Raw genomic sequence first — 22,187 nt, 5'->3', positions numbered from 1 at the left:
AGGTGAAGATTTGGAACGCGAAGGGGAAAAGAGTACTTAAAGAACACTGCTGTTTACAGGTATTAAAAACCAAAAAAGATATACTCATTTTCCTGCAAATAGCAAATGACCATCACACAGTTTATTTACTTATCTGTACCCCAGCTTTATTATTTACAAATAACTCAAGGTGTTGGCTAACATACATAGCACACCGTCCTTCTCCTATTTTCCCTTGTGAGATGAATTGGGAAGCGAGAGAGTGACTGGCCCAAGGTGACTCAAGACACCTTTCACAGCTAGAAATCATCCATGCTCTAGTCCAGGGGTAGGCAACCTCGGCTCTTTTATGATTCATGGACTTCAACTTCCAGAATTCCTGAGCCAGCTGGCTCAGGAACTCTGGGAGTTGAAGTCCATGAGTCATAAAAGAGCCGAGGTTGCCTACCCCTGCTCCAGTCATTATTTATTCAATTTATATTGTTGCAGCTACTCTGGACAGCTTAAAAAAGTTTAAAACGGTAAACAAAGATAATACAAAACTATTAAAATTAAGAAAGATTAAATAAAGACTAAAAACCCAGAGCACAGGAAACATGGGAGGTGGAGATCTCTCTACATCCATCCTCAGCGTAAAGCCCCCTTATCAGGGCTCCAGGCCAATTGGCACAACCAGGTGTTGAGGCTCTTTAACTTCACTTCCTGAGGGAGAATATTCCAAAGGATGGGACTACAGCAGAAAAGGCTCTTCTCCTGGACCCCAACAGCCGAAATTCTTTGGCAGATGGGATCTGAAACAAAATCTGTGATTCTTGCAGATCCAGAATCTACATATAGATACATCCTACATTCACAGAATTTTACCTGGCTCATTGGACCAACAGGTTATAGATTTTCAAAAATATATTAGTAATATCTTAAGCATTTTCAAGGCAAAAACAACTGCATGCAAACTGTTAAGTGAGGGGTCCTTGGTACTCTCTGAGCTTGGTTGTTTTTTTGCAGACATTTCATTACGCAAACAAAGTAACATAATCAGTACCCCTCATTTCAACCGTAAGCTACAAATATTCTACTTTATTGAAATTGTTGTTTCAGGAATAACTTATGGGTTTTTTTTCCTTGGTGAAGAAAGCATTCATATTTGTAACAATAAATCCATATAGTAAATTAGAAATACAAGCCATGTGTAAATCAGTTATAAATATAAATAATAGAAGAAAATTGCATAAATAATTTTGGCAATAACTGCTGCAAAGGTGAATAGCAAATCAAGAGATAATCAATTATTTGTCATTTGTAGGCAGACGATTTATGGAAGCTACTGAGACTGCTTAGCTAATTAAGAATTCAAACAGTGGTAAGAGCAATAAATTATCAATGGATCAAAGAAAGAATTCAATGTGTGTGTTTTTCTCAAAACAAGGAAAAATAGTCCTTTATGAACCCATTGTTTCTGTGTGTAATTAGAGAGGCAAAGTCTATACTTTACAGCCTCAAGGTCCTACTTAATCCCGTCAGAAACTCCTTATAGTCTTAGATGTTCTCAAAAGACCCACAAGTCTCTTCAGAAATAAGGGTGGAGAAAATAAGAGGCAAGTCTTTCTTTGAAATGGTGTCACAGCAGTAGGATTTGTAGTCTATAAAAACTGAAGGTCCACATGCAAATAGTCCCAGGTCCACTCTTCCCTTCTGTCAGTTGACAACCCAAGATGAACTGCAGTCATTGCTTCCTTACTCTAAAGTAGCAATGTTATAAACAAAATAGTTAGGAAGGGGGGAAAATAAAAGTTTTTGTCCTATTCAGTTAGAATCAACTGGCTCTGGATGGCTTACACATGGTTCTTATCATGCAGGTGTAGAATGTATCTTTAGCCACGAATGCATTTTCAGCTTCAGTTGGTCTGTTAGCTACAACCTTATCTAGAGAAAGCTGAGCTTCCATTAGCAATACATACCTTTGTTACATTTAATCTTGATTGTCATTACACACTTTACACCAGATGGACTTTAAGTAAGTCTTGTAATTACAACTGGTACAAAAATTTGTTTCAAAGTAAGTCAAAAAACTTCTCAAGTGTACAAGCCCAACTAGCTGGCTGAAGAATTCTGGTGTCATGGTTCCAACAAATGAAACTCTTCAAAGAATTTCAAGGCATTGTTTTACCTTAAAGAATCTTTAATACAATAGCATAGCTTCGGGACATACATGGTCGAAGCCGAAATCCCCTCCCGTAAACACATAGTATCAAGCACAATTCCCACCTTTAATTTACAGTCATAAATCACATTCTCCAATTAGTTTGAAATGCAAGCTTTCCCTCCTGTTTCCAACCCTCCATTTCTTATCATCTCTTATTTCAAAAGCCTCAGAATTGTTATGTGTAATTAACTCCCATCACATTCCTCTTCCTTTTTGAGTATCAACTAATTTTAAGAGTAAAGCATAGAAAGAAAAAGGCTGCATCTCACTATGTTGTCAAAGCAAGAACATCCGATGTTAGCAGCACTGACGTCTGGGAGTTGAAGTCCACAAGTCATAAAGGGGCCAACTTTGAAGACCCCCTGGCTTATACATTGAATATTGTCATCCTGTGTGTATGAACCATCCTATAAATCTGTTAAACTACATACATATGGTATGGATGTATGGTTGTACTCCCTACCAGGCACCACCTGCCTATTTCAAAAAGCTTTAAAGCTTGAATTAAATGTTACAATATATTGGTTATAATTTTTGTAGTTCAGTGTTTAGTTTTATCTGAAAGTGAGGGAAGATGCTATGTGTGAATGCTTAGAATTAGGCAAATGAAATATATTAACGCTCCTCACTACTTGTGTTGAAAGTGCTCTACGGATAAGAATCAGATATGATTATTTAAACTGTAGCATCTGCTGATGTTTTTGTTATTATAAATAAAGGCTGTTTTTATGAACCATTATAAAAAGAAAGAATGATTTTAACCAAAAGAGGAAATGGCCGGAAGTTCTGAAACTGAAATGAAGTCTGCCTTTTTAATGCTTCATTTTATGAGTTCATTTTTTAAACTGGTTTTCCTACAAAACTGGGGGGGGGGAAATCTACACATTGCTATTTTGAAGATACTTAGTTTACAATCTTTTGTCTTACCTTGAATATGCCTCGCTGAACTTAATGGTTATTTCTGAACAGCCATGTATAGGACTGCATTGCCAATCAGCTGCTTGTAGCAAAGTGACTTTCTCACAGCTCAGATGGAAAAATGGAACTCCAGATGACTAGTGGGTGTACACAACACAACTTCTGAGCAGAATGAAGCCTTATGCTTCTTTATATCCATTTTTTTCCTTACAACAAAATACTTTTTAAAATAGCACACAATGTACTTCTCAAGTTAAACCACAGTTTATGGTAATTAGCAAACACGCAAATCAATTGAATTCAGAAACATTATAATGACTGTAATTTTAGCCAGAATGGATTGCACTAAAATAAAATCATTAAGCCTTGAGGCTGGGTATAGGCAAAGTCAACAGCAATGCACTAAGGATTGTAGTTCCAAACATCTGTAGAGTACCTGGCTGATTGTGGCCACTCGGATTAGCAACAGCCAGAATACAATCTCTCCCCAACCAGTCAGCATCTCAATTCAGTTCCACGTCTCTTCAATCACAAATATAGCTTTCAAATGTATACAGATTTGCTAAAACCCTTCCTCCAATGCAGGGGTCTTCAGACTTGGCCCTTTTATGACTTGTGGACTTCAACTCCCAGAATTCCTCAGCCAGTATGCCTGGCTGAGGAATTCTGGGAGTTAAAGTCCACAAGTCATAAAAGGGTTAAGTTTGAAGACCTCTGCTCCAATGCCACTGTTCACACGCTGATGTAGAATCATGTTGTCAAGGGAAAGATGCTTTGAGTTTAAAGTGACCTTATATGATTCACTCATCTATGATCCTGAGATAATATGATCTATTATGCAGCATGAATTTATGCAGAAACTATCACAGTTGAGGCAAATACATAAACATTCAGAAACTTGTCTGAGTTCAACAGAGCTGATTTCCAACAGTACGCTGCCTTGCTGTATTTGCTTTCGAAAGGATAAGAGTTTTAGCAATAAGAATGATCAGATTTCATCTAATCTTCATAGTAAACTTGCAATGGAATTCCTTTTCCTTGTCAAATATTTCCCAAAACAGGATACAGGAATTTTGCAAAAACAATAAATGTTGAGCTTCATGCAATATTTTCATGGCACTTTAAAAAATGAGCCACTTGTGAATGCAGAGGAAGCTGCTGACTACAAACCAGAAGAACAAGTACAAGTCCTTTCAAGCTATGTTTATTATTATCGCAGAACACACAGCTTCATCTCCAAATGGAGACAGACCTGAAAATTGGCAGAAACAATTCCTTACCATCCATCTTAGAACACAGAACAAACATATGGCTATTTTTCTCTGTGGGTTGCCATCCCTGACTTTGTCAGCATCACGTATCTGAAGATGTTTTTATATATAAGTACATATAAACCAGTGGCGGGATTCAGCCGGTTCGCACCACTTCGGCAGAATTGGTAGCTAATTTTTTATTGCCCAGGCCCAGAATGGACTTCCAGAAGCAGCATCCACACAGAGAACTGGTTGTTCACATATTTGAATCCCACCGCTGATATAATCAATCATAATATCCATTTCATTGAATATCTATGGCAGGGCTTTTTCAACCAGTGGTATGCGTACCACCGGTGGTACATTGGCACCTGGCAGGTGGTACGTGACCCTGCCTAGCCTAGACAAGAGTAGCGGGGGAAGGGAACGAGCTAAAGCGGTGCAGCGCAGGCGTCGCCGTGAGAGAGTCCTCAGGAGCTGCAGGTCTGCTGGGCCAAGACAAAGGCCCCAAGATCAGCACATCCGGGAGAGAAAGGAGGAGGGGGGGTGGAGACAGGAGAGGCTATAAAAGGAGGCAGTTTTGGCTGGAGAGGTAGAGGGGAAAAAAGACTCCAGAGAAAGAGACAGAAAAGGCTTTTGTTAGAGAAGCGGTGAGGAGAAAGAGGCGGGGGGCACTTTCCGGGAGAAGCGTGTATGTGAGAGAGCGCAAGGGGCTTTTGTGAGCGAAGGGTGAAAGAAAAAAGGGAAAAAAATTGAGGGGGAAAAAGGAAAAAGAAAAGGCACTGACTTCCAACTTTCTCTGTTGTAGTAGAAGGAAGCATTAATATTGAACCACAACTTTGTATGTTTCCATATTATAAACTAGCCGTTTCTATAACAACAAATGAATCTAAGAGTAAAACCCAAAATCCCCCCCCCCCTTTTTTTAAGTCATCAAGTTTTTGACCCCTTGCTAAGCACTGGTGGTACTCGAATATTGTCATGTCCTAAAAGTAGTACAATCTCTGAAAAGGTTGAAAGCCCTGATCTATGGAATATGCTGAACTTCAGGCACGTGGAAGGATTTTGGTTATCCTACAATTTAACAATGACAATGGGAATAAATACAAGCTTGTTGTGTTCCATGAGATGGATTCAAAACAACGGGCCATCAACATGTGCTATAATATGATGGAATACGTGTATTTCTAAACTCATTGCTCTGTCCTCCCAAATGGATATGCTTAACAAACTACATTTATAGTTTATTCAGCAAGTCATATTAATCCAGAATTTGTCCTATACAGCGAAACCATCATTTATAGTTTGTTAATTGCATACTGATGAAAGAAGGCATAGGGTATTATTCAGCTCACCTGTAACTACATCACATGCCTTAAGATAACATGCAAATACAGTCACTGTCTGATGTGGCTATATTTGAAACAAACAATACTTTATCTACATCTGCTTTTTTATTTGATGTTAAATTTCCTTTCACATTAATTTTTATCTTCTGTTGGAACAAAAGGAAAGAGGGGAAAAGTTTGATTCCCCAAGAAAAAATTTATTCCAAACTTCTAATATCTTTCTTGCCCAATAGTTATTCTGTTTGTTTTTATTCTAGCTAAAGGCAGAATGCAAAAACTTCATGTTCCTTTGAATTCTTAAAAAAAAAATCCCTCCTAAGAGCTAAAGTGGTTTATAGCTAATGAAAACCAGCAAGTTCTTAGATTTTTAGTAATTAAAAGCTTTTCAAACTGGTCTGCAAAAGATTCAGATCTATAGTATTTAGTGCATTTAAACTGAATTTGATGTAGGATATTTCCCCCACCACCACTTTTTAAAAAAAGATTCAGAGGAGGCAGGAATTTATACCACACCACATGTTTCAGAGCTACCCTAAAAGTAAATAAGAATTTGCAACAAGTACATCCAGCTACACAGTTCTTATTCACATACTGCAGAGCCCTCTACACACCTCTTGAATAAGGGCGTTTCTCTGATTAACAAGTTGCAGCTTCTCTCTGGTAAGACTTGCTTTTACTTAAAACAGCCCATAGAAAACTACCTTTACCTTGTTTGTTAAGCCAGTCTTCAAAAGTATTTTATAACTCTCTTAACATTTCCAAAATTGTGTTTGTCTACACACCTGCCAATACCACATATAGGTTTCCTCACATCTTGCCTAATTAAAAACTAGTTCTGGCCTTCTCACAGATCTTTCTCTTGCTCATATCTTTCATGTACAGACTGTGTGTTCATTTAATGTGAAATAAGTGCATATTAATAGGGATGCGGTGGCTCAGTGGGTTAGGACGCTGAGCTTGTCGATCAGATGGTCGGCAGTTTGGCGGGTCGAATCCCAAGTGCCGCATAACAGGGTGAGCGCCTGTTACTCGTCCCAGCTTCTGCCAACCTAGCAGTTCGAAAGCACGTAAAAATGCAAGTAGAAAAATAGGGACCACTACGGTGGAAAGGTAACAGTGTTCCATGCACCTTTGGTGTCTAGTCATGCAGGCCACATGACCACGGAGACGTCCTCAGACAAGCGCTGGCTCTTCGGCTTTGAAACGGAGATGAGCACCAGCCCCTAGAGTTGGAAACGACTAGCATGCATGTGCGGGGGAACCTTTACCTTACTTTAAGTGCATATTGGACTGAGGTCTGATATGTCTTCTTCGAACAATTTTTAGTAAGTCGCTCTATTATAAAAGCTAGCATATCCTTATGCATATGATTTCTCTTATCTAATTCTGTGGCTAAGAGAAACATATAAAAATATTTTGTTACAGAATCCTCCCACCAACCTTTGATAGCCAATCTCAACATTTTGGAATATTATATTAATAAAATGTAAAATGGTTCCAAGTTAGGGTTAGGGTTGATATCATAGAACTCCACCAAATAGTTCAAGCCAATGAACACTTGCATAAAAACAAGAAGCCCTGCCTCTCCATCAACATTATTCTTAACTGAAGACACAAGTAAATACCTATGTCATGGAATGCCATCAACAAAGCTGAAACATGAAGGAGACCCCACAAAAAGGGCAACTGAGACCCCTTTGCTTCCTCCACCCCTAGTTACTACCCTCGTTTCCATGGTGCTTCCAGGTAAGCAGTAACCACTAAAAAGGTATGTTCTCTACAGATCCCCATAATACATATTAAAAGACTTTTCTGACTTCGAGATCAGAAGATCACCCAGGAGCTGCCCAAAGATACCATTTTCTCCTGCTCTATATCTCACCAAAGTGGGAAGAACGACTTATTTCTCTTCAGGGTCATTCTAATCCTGCCTCTTGAATTAATGGTTCAAAAACTGGTTCCTCAAAGTAGGTCACCTGGTCTCTCTTAGGTTGCTGTTTCACAGCTTATTTCCCAAGTTTAATAAACCTGCTAATTTTACAACCAACCTGCATATACTAGAAATCCCCCATAGTCAATCCAGTTTCTCAATTTCAGCAAGAATTAATTCAAGCTGCAATAGATTCATAATACTTTGGCAGGAGAAGACAACAAGAAGTTCTCTTCAGAAGTTCTAGATTACAGTTCCCACAATTCCTTATTATATGGCTAGAACTGAAGGGAATAGAAGTCCAAGTCTTCCAGAGTACATCAGGATGAGTAACTGGGCTTTGACTACCGTAGTTTTGGTTTCTGGTCTCTGACTCATCATCTACCGTACCTGATTGTCTTGAAGTTCACCTTCCTGTAACTATGTGTAGCTGCAGTCGATAACAACAATAGAGTCACTTTCCAACAATTCCTCCACAAACTGCATTATGGGTTCACGCATGATATTAAAGCCCAATGTTATTTAAATGCTGTGTCAAATTAACCCCACACCTCAAATCATGTTATTAAAGTATTTGTATTCCAAGCAGGGAAGAGCACTTTGGATGTGGTGTAAGCAGCTGAGAGTGTAGCAAGAATATACTTATGCCAAAATTGGACACAAACACTATACATCTCTACACAATATATTTTAATAAAATATGTGAAGATGCTTTTGCTGTGAGGATCTACTGTGTTTGCTTTAGTATATGGTTCCCTCTCTATTTTTGTGCCAACTAAAACTGCATGATAGCACTACAAATTGGAATTACCACATGGGATTAATCTTTCCTTCTCAACCGTCTCCCATTTCTGTGCCAGGGAAAGTTTAATGAGAAAAGGTTAAGCCTCCCTCATCTTACACATTCTCTATGAAATAAATAAAAAATAGAGACGAAAATATATGTGATATACAGAGTTATTTTCAGGCAACTATGTTCTGAAGCAGTTTCTCTATTCCATGGAATTATTAATAAAGGGGGAAGTTTTAAGCTTTTCATTATTTATAGTAACCAAACATGATGCAAAAATTGCTATTTTAGTCTATTTAAGATTACTTCAATATTTTAGTATCCCATATTTTGGCAATTATGTAAATTAACAGCTGTCAAGTATTTTAGACTTCCTCAAATATTTTATCACTTTTCTTTTTTATTTATGAACTTTATAACTTTTTATGAAAATGTGTACAATTTTAAAAATGTTTAAAAACAATAATAGAGGTGATTCAGTACTGAAATGTGTTAAGATTCACGAAATCAGAAAATAAAATAAAATATAAAATAACTCCTATCAGTTGAGAAAAATTGCTAAAGATGACTCATTATCTCCCTCCCCCCAAGTATATGCCTATGGGGGTAGGGGGTGGGGAAGCAAGTCTAAAGCAATCTTATGGTGTGGTATGATACTATTAAGGCTTTTTTTAAAATATTCAGATCAAGCAACCATTACATTTCTTTTTCTCCAAATTGCATAATGGCCAATCCAAAGGAAATGTAGGAAAGCAGTTATCTGGTCTTTCAAACGCACTTGCAGGAAGGCTCAAACTGGATAGAACAAGGAAAGGGGAATAAGCCTTTACCTTTTGTACTATTTTCTTCGTTGTATTTATTCCTTTTAAGCTGTTATTTACCACAGTAGAGAACACATAACTTGAATAAAATCAGCTAGGTTCTAAAGCACGGGTGTCAAACTCGCAACATCACGTGACATGTTGCAACGTATCGTGACTTTTTTTCCATTGTCACGCAAATACAGACTTAGTGTAGGAAAACAGCATGCAGGTAAGCATTTGCATTCCCATAACAATCCCTATGGCTTTAAAAAAATGAATAGCTAATTATGGATCTCCAACATCTCATTTTGTTTAATCCATCAGTGTTAATTATAATCCTGTAGTTCTTTATGTGGCTTTATCATCTAATTATTTCCACAGTATTTTATCAGAAGGGGAGGGGAAGACAATTCTTCCCTCCTGAAAGTAAAAAGCTGTTACTATCTATGAGACAGAAACAAAGAGAACTCACCACTTGATCACCAAAATTTACCTTGGTGGACTTCATGTTTGCAAATTCCAACTGCTGCCCAGTAGTGCATATAGGAGCATGCGGGCTATGCTTAAAAAATAGACTTTTTTTCTGGCAATACACTGATGTTTATTGATCACTGTTATTTAAATAATGACTTGTAGCCACTAGCATGGACTTTGACTCTATGTAGAAGCTTGTGTCTTGCTGTGACTTATATTTTAAAAAATATTTTCTAAACTAACAATTGCACATTTTCCCTATGAATATCAAAGGTTTCTGAATGTACAGCGGAGAACAAGGTAGAGACTTTATACCTGCTTCATAAAACACTGGTTTTCTTTGGGGACCTTCTAAAATCTAGTTTGTTCGCAAATTTCTAAAATGAAAATGGATCAAGGGACCTAATACCTTATTTTTCCCCCAAGGATATTTGGAATGACAACTTACATTTCTTACAAAATTAAAAATCCTAGACTGGAGTGACAGGATATGTACGAATTGCTTTTGTAAGAAGAAATTATATATTAAAAAATAATTAGGTCCTGCTGGACTGGAAGCATAGAAATATACAGAACAGAAAATTTAAGCTTTTATAGAACTTTTCTAGGAAAATAAATATACACAAGTTTGCATTTTTAAACTCTAAAAAGATCCATAGGAATATGGTCACCGATATTTCAAGGAATAATAGTTTGCACACTTATTTTAAGGGTACATGATTATTACTTCCAATGATCCTATTCTGAACTGCATGCTTACAGTAGTAATATTTTGTACCACAACACATTTATGGTGTAAACAAGACTAGTGATTACGTACACACACAGCCCATATAACACACCAACTGAGAAGCTGAAAACACTCTGATCAGATTCTATTCTCCATAAACAAAGTGTAGATATGTGCTAAGATCACAGCATACCTATTATTAATTTCAAGGAATTACTATTAATATTATCTTGCCCTTCAATATACAAGTAATCATTTGTTAAACCAAGCCAGTAAAAACTTGTGAAAGGACGCTAAGACCTAGGAAAGTTTGTTATGGATCACATCCAGGTAAGAAAAGATTAAAAAGAAAAAACTGGATTTTTTTTTCCTGAAATTCTATAAAATTGGACTTACTAATTTTAATTATTTAAGTATTCCTTAAAATACCAAGAGGTTTCAAAATAAGTGAACAGAATGGAACATAATGAAAATACGCAAAAACAACACATAACTTTTATCCAATAATCACTTCAACCGACCTCTGGAGGTACATGACAAAGTCAGGATTTCAAACTACATTCAAATGCTTATATATAATGCATAGAAATATCATCATCATATTTGGAGACAACTCTAGATATTCAACTAATAGTTATCTAAATAAATATGTTAATGACTCCCAGCTGGATGCACTTTTACATTATGTAACTTGATGCATTACTTTATGTAAAAGAGCCAAACCTCTTCTATATACTAGCATAAGTAAGCATTTGCAATTGAAATAAAGCCACTTTTGCTTTATAAAGCAAAATTGGTAATATTTTACTTCCATGTCAAGTATGATAAAAATTATTACAGGCCACTGTGCCTTAATTCTAAACATATTTCCATCTTGCTCACTGATGCAAAAGGCAGATTTCATCTATGTCTTCCACATGTTCACATTGTATATACATTCATGTGTATTTTAGATATACAGACATTTACATGCATCCATTTTGATAATACTAATTAAACCTTTGGGAACAAATGGATGAGAAATACCTTCCACATAATATGGCTTTTCTGCAGCTACTATGTTAATGTAACACAAAAACTTAAATGAGCATATCACACACTTTTATAGCATAATCACTAACACAAATGAGTTTTGTTTGACCTATCCCACCTTTTCTCCAGGAACTCAAGGCTTGATGTTCCCTTTTTCAATTTTCTCCCAACCACCTTGTGAGAAAGATTGAGCTGAAAGAGAATGATTGGCTTAAAGTCATCTAATGACCCTTTATGGCTAACGGTGATTGGATGCCCATCTTACTATAGGTTAACACTGGGTGGCTTAGAGTTACATCTAAGCTAAAACATAAAAAGTTTAAATCAAACATTAAAATCAAAGACACATGGGGTGAAGGGGGGGTGGAGTGGGGTAGGGGTAGGTGGGATCTGTTATTACTCAATCAACCACCTCCATTGCGTTGATCCCCCACTGAGGTCCTAAGCTGACTGGCAAAGCCCTTATGAAAAGATAGGAGGGTTAGGGCCAACCTCACATCGGGGAGCAAGATGTTCCAGAGGGCAGGAGCAACAGCAGAGAAGGCCCTCCTCCTGGACCCCGTTAAATGAAATAATCGGGTTGATGGGACCCACAACAGCCTCCACTACTGGCACGAGTGGTACAGGTCAATCCCATTGGGGTGAGACAGTCCCTCAAGTAACCTGGATCCATAAAGTTTCTGGAACTTTACTCACAAGGAAGCTGAATAAAATGGCAAATCTTATAGCCCATTTTCCCCAACCCCACATCCTTTGGGATGCTCACCTGGCATGGAGATAATTGGCAAGAGAATTGGTATTTGCAGAGAACAGGATTACAAGAGAGTAAGCAAGCACACAATGGAGAAATCACATGGACAGGAATGCATTAGCTGCTTAGGAGGCAAAAAAAAATCCTTCAGTGTGAAATTATGGTCTGGTCAGTGTCAGGCAGCAGAACCAGCCAGCTGGAGGAGGGTTCGATTCAACTAGCAATTAAGGTCATAGAGATGAACTTGTTAACTTTTTAGGTGCTGCACTGCAGAGAACAGCAACCCATGAAGAGATAGCTTGTTTAATGACTCTCTCCACTTGGGGGGGGGGAAGAAAACCGCACAGACTGATACTAAGGGCAAAGAGGTGACTGAGAGTTGCTGATAAAGTTCTAAATATGGGCATTGGTCACAAAAGTACCTTTTCATCACTACTGTAACTGCAAAGACTTGCTGACTGACACAGTCGCTAAACAAAAGACTACCTCTATAAATAATAAGTATGTAAAGGGAGATGAGTAGTTAAAAAATATGAAATATAAATATTTGATAGTCATGCATTCCATATGCTCTCATTAAATAATAGCATCATAATTATGAAGTTTGTATGTTGTTTGATTCTCAATGACTCTGTTTTTTCTTCTACTTCTATTTTCTTAGCTTTGAATAATGTTTTTTATAAAAATTTATCGAACTATATGAAAAGACGTGACACTCAACTGTTGTATGATCTTCATTTCTACCAGTAAGCTCTTGAATAAAGAAATGTTAGACTTTGGAGAACACAATCCTGCTAGAACTAAGCATCTGCATATTACATAATTGTTTTCATGTTATAAAATATAATTAGAAAGCAGAATTGTTAAATAATGGAAGCGTGTTAACTGAGTGGGTGACAGCCTTTATAAGTTTGTTTTCCTCAGAAGAGATGCTTTTCTGAGACATTTAAACTCTCATTCGTTTGAAATGGTATAGGGTCTCTACAGAGCAGGGCTTTTCAACCAGTGGTACGGGTACCACCCGTGGTACATTGGCACCTGGCAGGTGGTACGCGACCATCCTAGAGAAGTGGTAGCGGGGGAGGGGAATGAGCTGAACCGGTGGCAACACCACACAAGCTTGAATGAGAGATGGCTGGAGCTGCAGGGCTGTCAAGGCTCAGTGGAAGCACCAGGATCAGTGCTTCTTCGGAGCTGTCAGGGCTCAGCGCAAGCGCCAGGATCAGCGCCAGGCTCCAGTTGGAGCTCGGCGCTGATCCCAGCACTTCTGCTGAGCCCAGAAGAAGCGCCGATCAGCTGAAATGTTGCAGCATCTCCAGGGTCTTGTGATTTACATTCAGATGCTTGGCAAGTGATTCATACTTATGGCAGTCACAGTGTCCCAGGGTCATGTGAAGTGACAAAAACCTGCTGCAACCACCCAGCAGAGGGGTGGGATAAAAACCAAACACCCCCCCACCCCACCCCCGCTGCCAATCCTCAACAGAAATGCTCACAACAATGAAAACTTCAGACAGGAGAAGAGCGCCGCCAGACAGGTAGGCAGGTGTCTTGCTCTGCTGTGGCTTGGGGGGCACTTTTTCAGTGCCACTGTAACTTTGAACAGTCACTAAGTAAACTGTTGTGAGGACAACCTGTACTTCATCACTTTTTTCGTTTTCTTTTGTTTTGTTTTTTGGTCATTAAGTTTTTGACACCTTGCTAGGCGACTGGTGGTACTCGGATGTTGCCATATCCTAAAAGTGGTACAATGGGTGAAAAGGTTAAAAAGCCCTGCTCTATAGCAGGGGTGTCAAACTGCCGGCCAGTTGCATCATACAGAGACCTCGCCCACCCCAGCTCTGGCAATGCAAAAAACATCACAATTTGTCGCATCACGTGATGTGGCAAGTTTGACACTTATGCCCTTCGGAGCCCTGACAGCCCCAAAGCAACACTGATCCTGGCGCTTCCGCTGAGCCCTGACAGCCCTGCAGCTCCAGCCGTCTCTCACTCAGGCTTGTGTGGTGTTGCCACCGGTTCAGCTCATTCCCTGCCCCCGCTACCACTTCTCTAGGATGGTCGCGTACCACCTGCCAGGTGCCAATGTACCACAGGTGGTACTCGTACCACTGGTTGAAAAGCCCTGCTATAGAGGGTTAGACTTGAAGACTTCAAAGGTCCCTTCCTATGTTATTCTGTCATTCATTGAACATCACATCATCTCTAAGTAAAAGTTTTTTATTCAGTTTTCCTTCCTTAAGTGACAGCATATAAAATGGTAAACAAGTATGACCTTTAACGTCTTAAAATATTTCCCTTTATTAATCAAGCAAAACTTTAAGCCAACTTTTTCATAATTCTGTAATTCTTGTTTTGAGATATAATCCTATGCATTTCAGTGAGATTTATTCCCCAGGAAGGCTATCATCAGAACAGAGGGACTAAGCTGTTGGCTAGATTGATACACTTAATTCCTGAAACTTACTGCTAAATTGTTAAGCCTAAGCAATTATATCCTTTTAGAATGGAATATTTAAATTCCTTTTAAAAAGTATCTATCAGCAATTCAGTAATGGACAATTAGGATAACACTGAGACTGAGATCACATTAGCACAAAAACACAAAAACAAAATACAGACACATGTTACAATAGGTTTCAAAAACTAAGCCCTGCATTGTGTTCAGTAATCATGATTATGGAAACCTTGGCTTAGAGATATATGTGATCCATCCAGAAATATTGTCTCTCTCACACAAACACACATTCAAAATCCATATGGAGTTTGTGTATTATTTGCAAGGTGATATTATTGTGACATTATTATAATATGTTATGTTATATGGACAATAGTTCATATCCATATGTGGTACTTAACCTAAAATATAAAACTATATGGCAATCTCCATAGCAAGTAGACTTGAACAAGAGGTATTCTAAAAAAGTTTTTTTCTCAGAATATGCATCTTTATGATGAATTAGGTTTAAAGCCTAAATTAACCTGGCTTAAGATAATTCACAAAAGGCTACTTTCCCAACCTCTCCCTTCTTAGTCTACCTGGACTCTCCCCCCCCTCCCCCATATCTAACAAAATATTTATCTAATTTACTTAATAAATAATTAAAATTCTATGCCACCAGAACAACCATACATTCCTGTCACTTTACAGTAAGGAATAACAGCAAAGCATCTACAATATACAATCAAGAACTGTATCATAATTATCATCCTCTCCTGGTTTTGTGTGTCCTTTATAATTATTTTTAAGTGTGATGGTTTTATGTATTTGTTTTTTAATTAAACGTTGTACGCTGCCCAAAGTCACTTTCATGCAAGATGAGTGGTTATACAAATATGAGAAATAAATAAATTTAAAATCTCTAGAATCAAGGGTGCTTTTGAAAATGCAGAAGAGGACAAATTTGTTCTTCCTTCAACGAACTGCTGCAACTCCTCCCACATCATTCAAAAATCTTGAATATAATGACAGATTTTAGAGGTCATAATTGGGTACAAGAGAAGAAGCAGATGAAAATGTCCATTAACCTTCTTAAACTAGATAGGACACATGCTATGCAGAAAAAAGCAAAGAGTACAAGTTCACCATTTTATATCCACAGAGCTCCTATCCACAACCACAAGAGTTAGATTTATTTTTGTGCTACAGCTCCCACGTGGAATAATTCTAAAAATACTCCCTCATCATAGTTATAATATGCAAAAGCCACTAACCACATTCCCATTATGTCTTTTTAACAATTGTATGTTAAAATTATGTTTAGCAATTATACATTTTACAGTTACAAAAGCGCTTAAAATTATGATATATGAAATCCATTTACACAACAACAGAAGGAATCCAAATATGTCACTTCTGTATGCAGCAGTCACCGTGGGGGTGGGGATCACCCTTTTCATATGCCTACATAATGAAAGGGAAACATATGGATGTAAACGAGTCTTTTGATGTAGGATTGTAAATCATTTCAAGCTTCTGCAGTCATAATCTGCATCAAGAGAATCATATGTATGCAATATAAAGGTCTCTGCGTGAATCCATTTCCTGGATCATATTAAAAGCAATGGCTTCCAAATTTATTGAAGTCTCTGCCTGAATCTATTTCCTGGATCACATTAAAAGCAATGGCTTGCAAATTGAGTATCCGTTGTGTTTCCCAGGAACAGAGTAAATCCAGAAGAAAGTAATCTGGAGATTCTCCCTTCCTCATTAGTGCCATTTACTGCAGAAGGGTAAACTAGCATGGATAAGGCTGGAAGTCTTAATTTTTCCACTTTTAAGTTTGTAATTGTAATGGTGATGCTATTGTGTTCTTCTATTATAAACTAATTGGGATCCATTTATTTTATAAATAAATGCTGCAAAGGGAAGAGCTCTTATTCAAGTCCCCCCCCCAAAAAAATATGCAGTTCCATCCTATTTTCCTACCCCAAACAAATCATTCAGGACCACTGAACAGGGTCAGTTTTTATTTGAGTGTTTGGGAAGGAAAGATTTCAGTAATAAGATTTTTCTGCACTTCTGAAACTTTGCAGAGTTCCTCTAAATATGTTTATAGTGCCTTCTCATACAAGTGATGTCATTTTGGCTAGGATTAGTCATTAAAATTGCACAAAATCAGCATTACAGTATAAACAAGTTGGTAAGTAGATGCCATTCACTCCCACAAAGTAAAAATAATGCAGCTGTGAGTTGGGATGAGGGATCTATGACTGTATATGCTGATAAATCAATTACCTGCCATAGGAACAATACAGGTTAAAAGAACTGTTGTATCCCCTGGCAATGGAAGGAATATAGAATCCTTACAAGCAAGTTTTTTCTACAGATGACAAGAAAATGTATTGCTGCCTGTAATGTACAAACTTCCCATAATCATAATAATGGACATTTCCAAGGTATATATATATGATTATTTGCTTTCAGTTTTTCTACATGGTTATTTCTAGGATGATACCATCTTTTTAAAATATAGATTAGACCCTATTTTTATATACTCCATTGATCCATTTTGGGTTTAGAAAGTTTTCAAAGCCTTTTTAAAGTTCTTAGTCTTGAAAACAACAAATAATTTTCACAACCTAGTTTTAAATAGAAACATGCTTGGCTTAACTAGAAAGTGGCTTGCATATATAATTCAAGAGAAACTTCCCCTAGATGGCATTTTTCCTTAAATACATACACTTTAGTATAGATTCCACAGCTGACTTTAAAATGATGTCCTCCAATTCAGAAATACTATGGTATAGATTGTATAAAACTCCAGTTAAAGGCAGAAAGAGGCAGCGATGGGAAGCAAGCAATTCTGGAAAAGAACCAAGTATGCTTTGGCTCTGTAGTAGACCTAATTTATCATCATTTGGACATTCCAGTGGTTAGCTAAACCAAGAAAGCAGAACAACTGGTACTTTATACTGTAAAGCTCCTTCTACCCCATCAAAGTTATAAACATGTCCTGCACATCAAGTCCAATTTTCTCATTTAATCATTTGCCCTCTCATAACAATTTAAATAAATATCATAACATCAAATTTCTCATTAACATCCCTCAAAAACTAGGAAGTCTCACAGTAGTTTTGTATCCCAAAACACACGCACACAAATAAAATCAGCTCTTAAAAGGAAATTCTGAAGGATGTAAGATATTGCCTTCATTTCCTTTCGTAATGCAAGCTGGATATTATGCTAGGATTTCTCTTTAAAGCCACAGACCAAAGTTTATAGCTGACAAATTCTGCAAGCAGCTGATAATTCACTGTCTACTCTACCTGTTTTTTTTAATGGACAAGCTAAATACAGCACACAGTGGTTTTGTCTGTATGTTTGTGCATGTGTGTGCGTCTGTTTTGGCCTCATTTGTTTAATTGGATTATCTTTATCTATTCTTAGGGCTTATATGCAGAACAGATCATATTTTAGATCATATCTGTGCAGAAATATTGAAAATTCAGAAGGGTTCAAAAATCTTTAAGCACCACTGTTTGTGTATGTGCATGCTCATGTGCGCAAAAACTATAACAAACACAATTAAAGCAATGATAACTTCTTTTGAAGTCACAAAAGAACCATACTATTAGAAAGAAATTTTAACAAACACATAAGTAAAGTAGCATGTTTTCCCCAAGCAGAAAACCTTCATCCCAAATGTATTATTTATGGGTCACTTTTGTTGTTGCCACAATTTATTTTAGTTCAATGGAGCTTAGAAGTAAAGGATTGATCATTTAGATTTTAATTGAGATTCTATGGCTTGGGCAAAAATTTGATTTATATATGAAACCATCACTGGGATTCACTCATCTTTTTAACCCATAATTTATTTTCCAAATAAACCACAATTGACTGAGTTCACACTACAGTAAAACAGTACCAAGGAAATTGCATGACTCCTCAGTATCATTACAATCTATAACACTTACTGGTACTCTCTGCTACCATCAAACTGTACCTCAGAGTCTGGAGCCCAAATATGGTAGCTGTAAACTTTGTTGTAATATCCCACCTTTAGCACTTCAGTTGTTAAGGTGCTCAACCTTGTTTAAAGAGGACCAGATTTAGACACCACAGAGTAATTTTTAAAATCTCAATTCTTGGAAATTAAGATTTAGTTATTCATCTTTTCCATTTTTATTAATCTTGGTACTTTGGATACCCTACTGTTAGATACTTTTAATATCAGGCAGTATCACGAGTGTCTACTGTTATCCATATACAACAGAAGCCAACAGAGTCATAACTACATATGACAGAACGGCATTAAGAAAGTACCATGAGTATCACCAACAAAACTTCAGTGTTATCTAGAGAAACATTCCTTAATAATTATTAATAGTCACTGCACCCACAATAACAGTTTCTGTACTGACAGCTAGTCTTAAGAGCTAAAGTATAAACAGAGTTTCCAACTTACTGCTAATCAGGTAGCTTTTGATAAAACTATTTTTCCCTCAATAGTCTCCCATGAACAATTTGGTGATCATATGAATTTGTAGAGGTGGATTAGCACTGAACTGTATACAAAATATTTTAAAAGATTCAAGCTTTGTAACCATGAATGATGAAAATTACCAGGATTAGTTCATGGTGTTTATTTGCTGTCATAGGATCCTTCCTGATACCAAGTCAAGCAAGGTCTCCAACCTTGGCAACTTTAAGACTTGTGGACTTCAACTCCCAGAATTCCTCACCCAGCTTTGCTTTGCTTTGCTTTGCTGGCTGAGGAATTCTGAGAGTTGAAGTCCACAAGTCTTAAAGTTGCCAAGGTTGAGGACCCCTGGTCCATCTAGTTTAGCACTGTCAACTCTGGCAGAGATCAAGAACACTCAACAGGCAAGAACAGAATGTATTTGGCCAATTTGTGGAACAATGTGTTATGAAAATCCAGAAACCGTTCTGCACAAACAAGGGAAGCCCCATCTGCGGGATGCAGGCAGTACATGAAACCAGGCCCCCTCCGGTTCGCAGAAAAACGTCTCTCCATGGAACAGTCCCTGGTGCTCAAAAGGTTGGGGACCTCTGCATTAGAAGACAATGGTTATTGTGACACAATATATTCAGCTATAATATTGTCTGCTTTTCTGTGACTGACCCTGTTTTGTGAACCAAGTCACTGCAGTTTGTAAATCATGGCTTAGCAAGTGGCACGAATGCAAAACAATTCTGGTTTATTGTTCTATCATTAAACAAGTCACAATTTAGCATATAAAGACAACAACTTAATTCACTTAATACACGTAAAGGAACTGGAGAAGGGAGGTGTGGACAGCCTGTTCAAGTACTTATTGGGCCAAGAGCAATTGTGAGTCAACTATCCTCTCCTAGTCAATTATGTTATGAAAACTTGAAAATCCAATCATCTGTAAGATACAGTCCTAAATCCTACTAAAAAAACATAGAATATCAAGGGAATATCTTCCAAGTTCTGATAGCGAACTATACTCATGATCTCTACTGCCTACTGGCCAATGGGGAAAAGGAGGTATTGATGTAATAAAGCCCTGTCAGTGCTTTTCCAACAGAAGTGCTCATCAGTTATGAGATCCAACTGGAGTAAATGGAGGAAATGTTCCTAAAATAGTAACCCTTGACTGTCAGCAGCCAAGTACCAGACTTGTGGCTAAGTCAGGGGTGTCAAACTGCAGGCCCATGGGCCGGTTGCATCATGTGGATGTCGCACCCACCCCAGCTCCAGCAATGTGGAAAAAGTCACCGTACGTCACAAAATGTCACGTGACGCGCCATGTTTGACACCCATGGGCTAAGTGGTTTAGGCATTCTGAGTGAAAGAACCAGCTGGTACGGTATGTTTAAAGTAATGTTAATTACAAGAATTCCCAGTACACGCTAAACGCAATCTCATATCAAGACACAATAAAGAACAGCGTTCAGTGAAAACCTGACAATGTAAAACATAAAAATTTAGCCAGTTTATTAAATACTATTTTGCTTGCTTTATTACAGCTCTCTGTTTGGTGGATTGGAATGACACCCCAGAGTGCCCAGTTCAACTGCTGCAAAGAAGATACAGTAGACAATGCCAGTGATATTTGTGGAACAAGAACTGGATTAAAAGGAATTCATATATTATACTAAACAAATGTTTATTGGAAACAAATGGCTAGGTTCTAACAGCATATCCTAAGACATGATTTACAATAGATAATGCCAGTACTAACATAAGCCAAAACCAAACAAACCACATTCTGTCTTAGCACAATATATTAACACAACCTTAAAATCATGCCTGACTCAACTTGTTTAAGGAAATATGCTGTTCAGCTATACACAGAAAAGGAAGATTTTACATAAAACTTACGTTGAAGTTAAGTTATACATTAAACCTGGACTAAATCCACAGGTCTATTTGGACACCTTTTCTTTTGCATATTCCCTTTCTTTCCCCTTACCATCACTGGGCAACTCTGTTACGTCCATTTTTTAATTGTTAAAAGACAAATCAACCAAGGCAGAAACAAGCCACCTGATTCTGTATTTTCTACTTCTAATTACAGATGACATTTACTTGATAAAGGCCAATACAAGTTTTCTATGTTGCAAAACAACATTTAATCTTGATTTTTTTCACCAAGACATCATCATTTTTAGGTTAGATACGCAATAAGCACACTTAACTGAGGAAAATAAAATAAAATGTGCTTGTGTACTTCTCTGCCAAAAATATTATTTTACCTTTTCATACAAAAGCCTCTTTTCATACAAAGGCCTATTTGGAACATTTCCATTTGGAAACACCACTATAAGCTTAGCCTTCCTTTTAAAAAAATCATAATACCAAGTGCTTCAACCTTCCTTAAGCCTATTTTTTCCAAGATGATCAATATACAGAATTAACTACCTCCCTCTCTGCCCTACATCCTATTTCCAAACAGAACATTCGGAGCATACTCCTGTGATCAATGTTTAACCTGAAAAATAACTTTTTAATGCTAAAACTCTCGTTTTCCAATGTCAAGTGGATTACAGTACTGAAGATTACTCAGTGACGATACGGAAAAACACGCTCATTGCCTCCTAGGCCTTAGCTTCTTTATTCTAAGAGAAATGCATAAATTCGAAGTGACCCCCTGGCTACCTTGCTGCCAACTTCTCTTATAACTGTGCTGCCTGGTGATCCTCCTAAACAAGCCTAGAAAAATCACATCCATAAAATGCAACATAGCTTGACCAAGTAATCCCGGTCAATTTCCCCCCAAAGGCATGCAGGCAGGCTTCTACCGTGCTCAACTAAGTCGTAGCTTTCCTCCAGCCATGTTAGAAAGTGCCACCTGTGAAGCGACTCTCTTTATCTTTTTGACAATTGATGGCGCACGCCACCCAAGAAGCAGCCTTTTAAACCACCGACCTCCTTGTCAGGATGTATCATCCAGCCTGTTTTTAGAAGACCGGCTACTCCACAAAACCAAGTTACCAGGTCTACTACGCCAGCGTTTGCCAACCTTAGGAACTTGAAGATG

General features: G+C 37.7%; 1 protein-coding gene across 3 annotated transcripts in view; it reads right to left on the bottom strand.

The window, feature by feature from the left end:
- The window catches only part of TANC1 (tetratricopeptide repeat, ankyrin repeat and coiled-coil containing 1), a 184,876-nt gene that overhangs the window by 161,636 nt on the left and 1,053 nt on the right, over window positions 1–22,187 (bottom strand). The gene's annotated exons all lie outside the window — the stretch shown is intronic.

The sequence above is a fragment of the Vipera ursinii genome (genome assembly GCF_947247035.1).
Source record: "Vipera ursinii genome assembly, chromosome: 1".
NCBI lineage: Eukaryota > Metazoa > Chordata > Lepidosauria > Squamata > Viperidae > Vipera > Vipera ursinii.
This window is presented reverse-complemented; position numbering and strand designations above follow the sequence as displayed.